Genomic DNA, 13,122 nt, shown 5'->3' with positions numbered 1-13,122 from the left:
TAAATAGAAGTTTTTGATATTTTTAAGCAATTTAAAACTTGACATGCTTATTTGCTATCAATAAAATAATTCAATTTTAAACTAGATCATGAAATAACATCTTTTTGCTTATGTTCCCACCTGCTTTCTTCCCTGGCCAATTTATTTATATTTTTGTTCATTTGTGTACATAACTGAGAATTATTCATTAGAAGAATTTCTAACATAGCAGCAAATAATTCTTAAATACTTGCATTGTGAAGTTTATGCTCCCATGCAATGTTTTTCTGATTAATTTAGGTACCTACTTTCCTTGACAGTTACAAATTTTATCAATGTGTGAAAGAGAACTGCTTCTGAGCTAAGAAAACAAATATGCCAACAACTTGGATAACTGGAGAAGCATTGTTTTAAAATTAACAACTCAAATTGGCTAAGTAAAACATTAATTCTTATCTCCCAAGGCTGAAAATAAACAGAAATAAAATCCCCAATGACATTGTTTCTTATAAATTCAAAAACAAATAGGTGATTAGGAAATGAGGTAGCATCATAGCAGTGAAGAAATAATAAAGCACCATGCTAACCCACAATTCAAACAATGCATGTCATTTCTGATTTTATAAAGGACCTTTCGCTTTACTTCGTCAAAATACCTTGTTTCTATTGAAATACCACATTTTAACCATATTCTTACTAATTGAATTTTTACACAGTAAATCTGCATATATACTCCTATTATAGCTCATAACACTGCTTATCATTGGGATAAAACATACTTTTTTTTTCTGGAGAATATACGAAATATGTCTATATCCCCAAGTTAAGATTCATATTAAATGTTAAAATAGCAAGCTCATTGTTAAATGACGGGTTTATTTTCTCTATTGGGATATCACAAACTACTTTTATTTTATCTAAAAGGTCACTTTTTTCAACTAACTTATATTTGCTAACTATTGAATTAGGCTAAAGAATGATCCTGGATTTAAAATGTATAAAATCCAAAGCAAAAGAATATATGCATAATATCCATAAAATATGAAAAGATGAGGCCATTAATTTGACTATAATTAAAGAATTTTTAAACAGACTAACATTTTCTTTTAAAAAAAGCAAAAAAAAAAATTAGAAAACTTTTTAATACCTGCTAAGACAACATATCAGAAGTATAGGTGGTAGAGGTGAGAGTGGGAAGTCTACCTCATGCATATTTGCAAGAGATAAAATGAGCCCAGTACTTCTGAATCACTTGCATAATGTTCAAGCATAAATTCTTTTTTAATAATTCTGAATAGCAGACCAATACTCATAAGTATATATCAAATGGTTCTTGTTTCCAGGCACTGTTCTAGAAATGTTAGACTGTTGAAAATAGAAAGATCATGCAGGTTAGAAACAGACAGATAAAGCTTTTCTCGGCAATTTTAGCTAACTTAATCTGTCTTATTTTTATTGCTAAAATAAAGACAATGATACCAACCTGAAAAGGATCACTGAAAATTGAAGTCATATTTCCAATCCTAAACAAAATAACACCTCCAAAAGAATGGTATTCTAAACAAATAAACAGGTTTAATATTTATTTAAAATATTTATGGTTATAAAAAATGGACCTTAGCAAATTGTCCTAATCTTTTGCTCAAGGTGAGCTGACAAGAGCTCATTAGGCTTTCAGAAGTGACACTGCAAGATGCTGCTCTGAATCCCATGTGTTTTTAATGTTGGCAAGTGGACCTCAAAACCTAGAAGAAAACTTCAAGAATTCTGTATTTTCCTACTTTGCAGTTCATAGAGTGGAAGTTATGAAATGGTCATTTGACCCTTTTCAACCTAAAATAAATGACAATTTCTTAAGATGACTCTTGTATTAAGTTGAATCCTATGTCTATTCCTCAGGACCTTTGAAACCCCTGAGGACATGTAGCTGCCTATGATCTAAAGCACCTTCCCAATAGATAGACTATTCATTTTAGATGAACAAGAAAGGAGGCAAAGGATTCTGGAATGGAGAAGATTAGATCTACAGGGCAAAAAGGATCACATTCTCAAAGCCTCTCACCAGACCTCAAGTCATCCCCACGTACTGAAAATCCAGTCCTTATGTGTCACACTGTAGACTTCATGCCCAGCAAAGTTCTACCTGCAAATATTGTAAAATCTGGTAGACAAGAAATGCTGGCTGGAGAGGAGCAGAGCAGGTGAGAGAGCAAAAAGGGACGTATCCAGTCCACTCGGCCCCAGGTTTCTGAATAAACTGGTGCATGAAGTCTCTGGGGAGTTCTCAGAACATTGTCAATTCTGCATTTGTCCTCTTGAGTTGATACTTGATTCCTTTCTGTTCAATAATTTAGAAAATAAAACTTGTTTGTATTCTCAAATACCTCTTCATAATTAGCTCAATTTGGCTCTCTTTCCTTTTTTCTATACCCACACATATATATATGTATATTACATATATTCATGAGACAGCAAAGAATATTGAGGTAACTTTTAATTTAAAAATTTTGTTAATACTTGATTTTTAAATGGCCCTTTCATATTATGTATATTGAGTTAAAGGAAATACTACATCAAGATTTGATTGCCTGCCATATATTAGAGCAAAGTTTAGACAATTATAAGATGCCAATGATTTTCTGTGATATGTACCTGTTGTTAAAGGATGACAGGGTCCTCTGTCACATGGTAGTCAAGATGCAGAGAAGACTGAGAATAGCACCAGTCAGCTGAGTGGGGGTAAACTCTAGAGGAAGAACTTAATCATTATTGTAACATGGCCTTTTTTTCTGGTTTGTTTTGTTTTTTAGAATAGAGGGCAGTGATGACATCAGAACCAAGCAATAAGGTTGATGGCTATTACTGACAAAGGGATTTTAAATAAATGGAAATGATTCTTAAGACTAAAATTAGAGACACAAGTCCATACGGAGGCTATTTGATACCAAGCCTCTACCATTCATCATTCAGCCTCTCAGGCTCCTGAACTGCTGTAATCTCTCCCTCTCATTCTGGGATCCATTGTGATACCTCTTCTCTGCTTCCTGGAAAGTAAAATCAGTGATAAACCCCCAATCAGGAGGACTATTTCACAAGGAAAACTAAGCTCAATTGAGATCCACCTTTAGTATACAGAAGGACAAAATCAACCCAGAGTTTACAGGAAAGCAGAGAATTAAAATATTGGGGGAAGGACCCTGAAGTTGATATTTGTCACCTCACTTTACAGCAAATGCATTGAGTACCCACTACATGCCAAAGACTAAAACAGGCACCATGAATACTTATCCAGACTCATTTCACATAACTTGATACCATGCATTACACTCCGGCAGCAATGCCCTTGTCTGTTCTTGGAAAACAGCACATCCTGGGCATCCACATATCCCTTCTTCCAGGAATTGCTCACAAGAGTGACTTCATCTTACTAAATTCTGTTCATTATCTTGGCATTAGCTTAATTGATGCTTCTCCAGAGACATCTTTGACATCCATCCCAAACCTTTTATAATATCTCATCACACTTCTACCTTTTATAGCTCATAAAAATTTTGGACCTATTTTTTCCTGTGATTCTATCTTATTGCCCACCTTTCGAATAGACTGAAAGCTAGTGGTTCTCAACCTTGGCCACACCTGAAATCAGGGTCTTTTAAAAAAATTACTGTTGTCAGAGACCTCACTCTTAGAGATTCAAATTTAACCTGGGATGTGGTCTGGGTCTCACAAATATATAAGAGCTTCCTAGATGATTCTGATATGTGGTAGGTAAAGCTGAGAATCTGATGTACAGTCTTTGAGACCAGGGTCTATGAGGGGACAAGAACTACATCTCTAGTTTACTACCACACCCGCGATGTCCAGTAAGCACCTGCCGCTTAACACGCTCCCAAATGAAATCAAGGGCCCTGACACTGAGTAGCTCGAATCACATCCAGAATGAACATGTTTTCCAATTACAATTAAAAGGCTCATGGGTATTTGTCATAAGGTAAGAGTAGGAAGACAGTTTCAGAGGCAAGCAGAGTATTTGGGTCGTCTGAGGTGGTCTTGGCTCAAGATATAGGTACAGAGGGTTTCAGTATTCAACCTCTGACTATAATGCTGCATGGTCTTTGGCAATTTTTTTACCTTGTTTGTGACTTGATTCCTTCATCTGAAAAAATGGTAATAACAATGCTACCTGCCTTATGGGGTTGTGAACATTTAATAAATAAATGAATACACGTGCGTATATAGTGAGTGCTAAGTAATTGCCAGTTAACTGTTATCTGTGTCACTATCAGTAGCTGAGTAATTTATTCTGAACATACACATTAACCCAAAGGGGGTGACATAAGGGAAGTCACTCATCTACCTCCATCACTCCAAAAAATGAGCTGTGTGTATCAACGTGATGAGAATAATGCTCTGAGCACTGACTTCAGTATGAGGCAGTCACAATTGTACATCAGAGGCCGTTAGAATGAAGTCCAGCCACAACAAAATTCATGGACGCACAGAGAATTTCTTTCCTCCAAAGAGAAGCCTGGGTGTTTTCTTTCCCTTTGCTTTCTGTGTTCTTATGACACACATTTTTCTCCAAGATGTAAATTATCTGGGTAAATACACATGTGTGAAAATTATTTAAATACTAGAAAGAAAATAATATGTTGAATTAAAGGAATTGGAATTAAAGGAGGTCTGAAAAGCAGGCAGGGTAAAACTTTTAAAGCATCAAGAATTAAAAACTCAAATTCTGTGGGACAATATTGAGAGTTTGTAAATACCAAGGCTCTAAAAGCCAATTTGTGTGGTGTCATTCTGGTTATTAATATTCATCTCCTTTCACATGTATGCTACCAAGGACTGCCAATTTATAAAACAGATGTAAATAGTTCAGTGATGGTGCCCTTCATTTTGCTTTTAGAAAAAGCTAGTTGAAAAAGCTATACAGTAGCTTGAAACTTATTAAACATATGCTCTGGTTCCATAGATGACTTTTGTTCAAACTCATTCTCTCAATGCTAAGGAGAGCATAAGCGAGTCCAGAAGTGCTGATGGTGGTGGATTTTTTTTTCTCCTGCACATGCATGAGAGTCTGGTCCTCATATGGCCCATAATTGTTGCTGCTATCATTTACTAACAAGGGGAATTGGTAAATCCAAAAGACTGCCTTTTTCCAGTCCTGTAATTTTTAAACACCATTTTTGCTGCAATGAACACTCGCTTTTCCTTAGAACTGAATAGTGTTAAGTCACAATGATGAGTCGGTCTTCAGAGTGTGTTAGTTCTAATTTGGTAGTATAATTAGAAATGCTGCTGGGGAAGGTCATATTTCAGAAATAATGATGCTAAATCTCCTGGAAAGGTCTTCAAGCCAGAGACTCTCTTCCTCTATACGTAACTGACCAGTAATTCTCTACCATCATTATGAACACATGAACATTGCCAGGGTAACATAAGTTTCAAAGCTGTTGGCATCACACATTTCACGTATTTCCTTTCCAATGTGAAGCATAAAGGTAATGGATGTCAGCTGTTTAATTTTTACAGTTTAGCAAAACTGGAAAACAAGACGAAAGCCTTGGTGTTAGAAGTCTAGTTGGTTGTTATTATAAAGTGCCTCCTATGTCCCCAAATTAAATTTAATAGGAAGACAATCTTTAGACCAGTCAGAGCTTTTAATGGACAGGTATGTTAACAGAGACAATGTATGAGCTTTGCTTCTTTGTCTTTTTTCTCATCTGTTGCTCAAAACTATATATTAAATACAATATAGTCAATAGCACTATCTGCCACCTGTTATTTTAGAGGCGGGCTTTTTGTTGCCTCTAAAAAATTTTGATCAAAAGATTGTTGAAGATTTACTTTACATCCTACTTTGTATTTGGAATAAAGAAAAAGATTTCTTGGTACACTCAAAACCTAAGGATTGGCTTAATCCAGGTTCTGTTATGCTTCCTCACAGACCTGTCACAAAACTCTCCTGCCTGTAACTTTTCAGTCGATAGTCAAAATGTTTACATACAACGTACTAGCTTAACTACAGCAACATATGCTCTTTGGGGTTTGGTCTATCTTACCTTATAAACAGGTGGCAACTGATTTCTTTGACTTAAAATGAGAGCTCCTGTTTTCTGCTAGTTTAGCAACTAGTAACTTCAGTTAGCTCTCTAGATATTGATTCTTTCAGCAGGAGAATTTATCAGCACAACCGTTGTCTGTTAACTGTACAATATCATGTAACACCAGCACTGCAACTCTGAAAGCCAAGTTAAAGGATCTTAGCCTGTATGTTAGCTGCTTACATTTGCATACCACTTGATATAAAAATTTCTTTATCCTTCCAACAAACACTCTGGTGGCTTTTATAAAATGCCATTTAATACCATTCCATGCTTATTGTAAACTATATCTTTGTAAAAAAAGAATTGATTCCAGTTTTGGAAGTGCTGAGTTTTATCATTATTTATTCAGGATACAGAATCCCCTAATAATTGCCTGAAGGAAATCATCATTTTAGGCTTAATCCGAGTTAGCAAACTCAGTGTGTAGTTTTGGAAATGAGAATGGCCCAAGGGCTTTCATCTGTACTTCCAGGCATGTAAGAATAACAACAATTTAGCAGTTGCAGTCCTGGATTGGAGACTCAGAGACAGGACTGCATAATGTTTTTCACTGCATAACTGACTGGAATTAGTCAAAGGACAAAGCCTGTTAGAAAGACAGTAATGGTTTAGATTGAGAATGACACAGGACCTGACACGTCTTGGAAACCCAATGAGTGGATAAAAGAAGTAGAGGTCTTGATTTTCTCTTAGGCACTCAGAGTTGCCTGAAAGAAGTACTACTTTAAAGTTCACTGGGGCAGTCTACATCACTGGCAAACTTAATTTTCTAAAGCCAAATTTGGAGCAAAGGGTTCAGAGGAAAGAATAGCATGTTTATTGCCTGGAGTCTGTTGGAGACCTAAATTATAGATTTTGAATATAAAATCTCTCTTGCCTTCAAAGAAGAAACTGGATGTTTTTGAAGCTCTAATCTTTGAAATGAAAATAGAAAGTTATTCTTTTAGCTTGAATTAGAAAGAATTGAAAGACAATGGGAAATTTATCAATGATAATACAAATTATGAAAGTGAGAACAGTGACAGTCTTAAACTTCTTAGAGCAGACAGCCATCATTTGGCATCACTCTTCGTATTTTCAGAATTTTCTGTCTTTTTTCCATTTTTTTTTAAGCTTATGTGTATTCTACTTAAAATGCTGGGCATCAGCAGATCTATCATGGGGTTTATTTTGACTTTCATTTATTTGTTTGATCTATGATAACCTCAGGAAAATGGTAACAATATGGCTTTTAAATTTTTAGGAAAAATTATATCAGCTCCTATTTTAGAAATGATGATCCAGTTGACATTTGATATTACATATGACAACAACTCCAATATAAACTGCCAAAGCTAGCACATAGTATTTCATGCCTTTTTCCCCTTTGCTTTTAAGTGAAAACTTAAAAATGGAAGCTTTCTTCACCCTTCAGGTATAGCTGGGCTTTGCGGAAGTTGTTTTGAACAAGTATAAGCTTCCCTCAGGCTGGATGGGTGCTTTGAGAAATGAAAAAAGGTGATGAGTACATTATTGTCTGTGTGTGTGTGTTTAATACAGCCCAGAAGGCAAGTTATTCTGTGACAGAATTTCTGTGGCTATTATGCTCTGATGTTGGTGCATAGATCTTCCTCAGTCAGACTTTGATAATCCTGCAGGCCATCTCCTTTGGAGAAGGAAAAGAAGGAATATGACAGTGAACAGGAGTAATTGATTAGGTCACTTCTCTATTGTCGGTGCAGATTAGGCAACACCCCTTCCTTCCCTGAGGCTAGGAAAAAAGAAAAAAAGGACTGAATTATTATAATTAAAATTTTCTATATTTTGAGTAGTATTTATGAATTCAGTCTCTAAGCATTTTGTGACTATCAAAAGAGACAGTCTCTTTGAAAACAAAAATACCTAATTTCTTTCAAATAATATATTCAATTGTTTAAAAAAAGGTACTAAAATGTTTAAATCTTGGCTCCTCTGCTTAATGGCCTCATAAACTTGAATTGCTCAACTTCTCTGTCTCAATTTCTTTTTAACTTTCAATTTCTTTATCTGTATAATGGAAATGATAATAGCTGCTTCTTTCTGATGTAACTGCAAGGATTCAATAAAAAATACATGTAAAGAACATCAAACAGTGAATTACATCTTGTAATTGCTCCATAATAATCATTACTATAATTATTAAAACGCCTAAGGATCTAACACGCAGAATTATGACCAAAATTTGACACCGACTTTTGTGTATGTTTAAGAGCCTTAAGATTTGGTTTGATATGACTTTTTTTGGTCTATGGTTTTAGTTCCTATGAAAAGAATCTTGGCATTTTTAATGAAATGCAGGCACATCTCAGAGATTTTACAGGTTTGTTCTCAGACCACCAAATTAAAGTGAATATCACAATATAGAGTCACATGAATTTTTTGGTTCCCTAGTGCATAGATAAGTTATACTTACACTATATTTTAGCATATAAATTGTACAATCGACTTATATCTAAAGAAAAAAAAACAGTGTGTACCTTAATTTAAAAATATTTTATCGTTAAAAAATGCTAACCATCATCTGAGCCCTCAGCCAGTTGTAATCTTTTGGCTGGTGGTGGGGTCTTGTCTTGATGTTAATCAGGGTGGTGATTAATACTCCCCAAAATTTACCTCTAACATTTCCATGATTTCCAAGGTTCTAATAAATATTAACTAGATGGATTCACAAAGGTTTCTCTTTTCTAATGGAAACAAATAGCTTTTCTTGGCTCTCCCCATCTTCTGTCTTTTCTTAGCACCTGATAATGGTGACTTCTTCTACAGGTCTTACCTCTTGACTTCTATACTTCTACACTCATTATTTTTAAATCTTTAATTATGAACTCAGCTGTTTCCAGTGCTGTTTCAGACTTAGGAAAGAACATGTGTGTCTGAGTATAGAGCCATCTTTTCAAGCTCAGCGTGCCTGCTTATGGTTGAGCTCTTTTCTTCAGAGCTACATCACAGCGGGAGCTGTGAAACAGTCAGTTCTGTTTTGGCGCTAACCATCTTCTGACCAACCAGGCTGAAAACCAGGAAGACATTGATAATATGAGCCAACTTTACTTAGTTAAAGACAAATTGTTGCCAATTCCAGTTCTTTGAAACTTCACCAAAACTTGCTGTATCTCTTCTGTTTCCAAAGTCACTATCTGAGTAGAGATCTCTTAACTTCCATTATGAAAACTGCCTTCTAGTTTCCCTGACTTTGGCATTTCCACAGTCTTCTATAAACTACGTACCAACTCCAGATTACTTTTTATGAAACCACTTTCATCACGGCTTTCTCCAACTGCTCTCTGGTGCATAGTGCTTCTACTGATCTTCAAAGAACCCAATAAATTATCCCCAGTCGTTCTATTCAAATACACTTTTCCTCAGCATACACCTTTTGTCCAATTGCTGTTTCTGAAACTCCCATTTCCCATGCCCAGATTCAAAACCGCAACAGACCATCCTCCCTCCACTGTGCTTGCTCGTGTACTGTTCATCCTTCAAATCCCGGAACCTACTCTCTATTCCCTATTGAGCCCCTGAAATGAAATTATTTCCATTCTTACTACTGTTTTCCTTTTTCTATTTTTGCAGTGCATTTAGAGCGAGCACTGCATAGTTAGGCCTTTGTGACTTTTGTAGGAAGACTGGTTATTCCAGTCGAGTTTTAAATTTCTTAAGAGAAAGGTCAAGCCGTGGGTTTTCTTTGTATCTTCACAGTGTTAGCACAGTTTAAGCACTCCAGAGGGTCTCAATACATGCTTGTTTGTTGATTTTTTTTTTTGAATTATATAAGTAATCATAACAGGACTCTTAAAGTCCCTTTTCCCTCACTAATCTGTAGTGCCATCTATATCACAGTAAAATTCTATATTTCCGTGAGTCTAATCCCAGGTTCTCTCTAAAGTTGTATTGTTCAGTACCATGCATTCATAATTATTATAACTTGGTGATAAATGTCAAATAATTTAGTTATGTATTAGAAATAGGAAGAGTTTAGTTTAGCTGAAGTTTGTAGGCATTGGCAAAACACTGAACTTGAACTTCTGTGTCTTTAGAATGTCTATAGCCATTCTCTTCCTTTTACACTTACATATGCATGTTAAGTACTTTCGTTGAATACAGAACGTATACAGATAATAAAAATATAGCTTTATTAAATTTTCATACGATGAACCTACCTTTGGTAGTCAAAATTCTACATTGGCTTTCAAGATGCCTGCCCCTGCTGTGCCTGCCCTGCATATTCTCCAGGACTCTGACTATGAGGAGTTTCACCCCTGTGTTTGGAATATGTTATATGCCACAATTAACTTTAAGAGAGATGTTGTTTGGGTTGACCTAATCAGATGAGCCCTCAAAAGGACCTGGGTTCTTTCTGAAGACAGATTCTAAACACGAGAGGTACTTGGGCTAAGCATAAGAAGGATGCAAGGGGGATCCTGTTGCTGTCTTTGAAAATGGAGGAGGCCAAATGGCAAGGAATGCAACTTTAGTCCTTCATACCTGAGGAATGAAATTCTGCCATGATCTTGGGAGTTTGGAAAAGGACCCCTAGTTCTAGATGAGAAGACAATCCAGCTGATGCATTGGTGTTTTTGCTTTGGGTGACCCTAGGCAACTAACCCAACACGTACCCTACCTGGACTGCAAACCTACAGAATTACGATCTGATACTCACGTGTTTTAAGCTGTTAATTTTTTGGTGATGGAAAACCAATACGTTACTTAATCGTAATTAACATGCTTCTTGTAAACATACATTCCAACAGCAACTCAGAAGCCCCCCTTATTTTAATTCATTAAAATGAGCCAAAATTTTAAGTTCTGCCGTAGCTATGCCTTCTATCTCTTGACTTTCCTTTCTGACGCGTCCCACTTCCGTGTAGCTTGTTTTATCCTCCAGCAATACATTTATTATTTCTAGAGACAGAGGAATGCCAATAATGATGAAAGCAAACTGTATCCTCTCATCTACTCAGTCTCCTATCAGTATCTCATGACAGTGAGAAATGCATTTAAAGAGAGAACATTTCCTGAAAGGTCATCATGATAGGCATTGATGCTCACAGGTACCTCAGTGAATGATTAAGTCTTTGGATACCATAAAGAATGTACAGCAGGGTGCAGTCTCAAGCTCCATGAGTAATTTTATGCTTTCAACTTATTTTGCCCATGATGAAAAATGCTGTGATAGTAAAACCTCTGCAGTCAGAGATGGACTCTAGTTCAACTTCTCTTTACCACTTAAATAGTCTGTTTCCTGCCTTTGTGACACTTCTATCATCAAAACCATAAAAACCCAACCCCTTTTTTCTGCAGTGTTTGTACAACCTATCTCTTAAGCATATCATATCACAAGACAAAACTTCTCTCAAGTACAGCAGAATGATATAATACACTCATGAATCTTTTATTTTGCTAATCTTGATACAGATCCCTCACATGAAACAGTAAATCCAGCTAATTTTATTTTTATAGGCTTCATACCTTTTGTTTTATTTCTAAACACTCAATGGCAATAGCCACCCAGACACTGAAACTGTAAGTGGCAAAACATGTAAAAGACATTGGATTTTATATAATTTAGATGCTATTTTAATCTTCACTGAACTGTCAAGCAAGCAAATGCTCAGGTACTAAGTAAGTTTCAAAGATAATTAAAAGAGAAAAGAAAGCCTTTAAAATAAACCTGTCAACTTATTTTCCATAGGAAAATAAAAGGTTCTAATCCTTTCATAATGAATAGCAACAAAATTAAATTCTATTCAGCTCAATCTAATTTTCGAAAAGGTAAAAGGAAATATTAGTTAGAAAAAAATGTTTTGCCAAGGCCCATGAGCTTCAGCTAAACTAAACACTACTTCTCTAGCATATTTCTAATTAAATATGCAATTAAAATGTTCACTGCCCCCTAAGGCCTCCCATCCTATTTAAATAGCTTCTTGTCCTACTTTAAAAGGCAAGTTATAACTTTCTGAGTATTTTTTTAAATCCTTTAGATTAGCTCTGTGATTTCTCCAACAAGCTTATTTCTCATTAAAATGTACCATGTTAGACATATAAACAATTATTTACATATTTAATAAGCATAAATTGGACATCTCTAAGTAGCTGATATAAGTCAAAGCTAACACATACACATACAATCTGTGCTTTTAAAGAAAATTTAAAAGTATGGTTCAATTAACCATACATATGTGTACTTTTTTCCTTTGGATACCAATGGAAAACTATGAAATCAAATAAATGTTCCAACTAATTGTGTATCAGTTATGTATTATTTAAAAGATATGAAACTTTACACATTTCAGTTACTTCAAATAATGCTTCTCTGTACCATGCCTTTAATTCATATATATGTATATCTATTCTTGTCAGAACATCTCAGTGTGCTAAAATTATCAAAGTACGGATAATATCTATGGGAAAAGTTTATTTCAGATTGCAAATGTTTTTTAAGACATGATTTGAGATGAATCAGGTTCAGCATATAACAAAGGACAACTGATGGGTTAATTAGATCTCTGAGCTTTCCATTCAACTGAGAGAATAAGACAATGAAAAAGGCTGTTGTTACTAGAGTTTTGTAGTAAAATATAATTATCCAATTATTGCTTAAAAATGTTTGTTTCTTTGACAATGGTTGGGTTTGTTAAAAAAAAAAATACAAGACTGTGGTGGTTCCTAGGAACATATCAAACTATTAACGGATTTTAGGTTCTCTCCTTAGAAGGCAACCCTGGTGATTATACTAGGAAAATGTAGGTTTGTGGATTTCAGATCATAAATAAGTAGGCGATACTTGGAAAGCAAAGATGCTTTTGTTTTACCATCTGTCCCACCACCTACATTTCCCTGGTAGATCACTGGCCAATGTGCCACTTTTGTGAGTTTTTTTTTTTTTAAGGGCAATATTAATGTAATTCTGGAAGAAATCTTAGAAGCTAGTATCAAGCAAAGCTGAAACGTGTGAAGAGAAAAGCAGAAAATGAGAGCATCATGCAGACAAGTAATGGTGGGAGTTTGTATTTTAATG

The sequence above is a fragment of the Hippopotamus amphibius genome, chromosome 14, assembly GCF_030028045.1.
Source record: "Hippopotamus amphibius kiboko isolate mHipAmp2 chromosome 14, mHipAmp2.hap2, whole genome shotgun sequence".
NCBI classification, from domain to species: domain Eukaryota; kingdom Metazoa; phylum Chordata; class Mammalia; order Artiodactyla; family Hippopotamidae; genus Hippopotamus; species Hippopotamus amphibius.
This window is presented reverse-complemented; position numbering follows the sequence as displayed.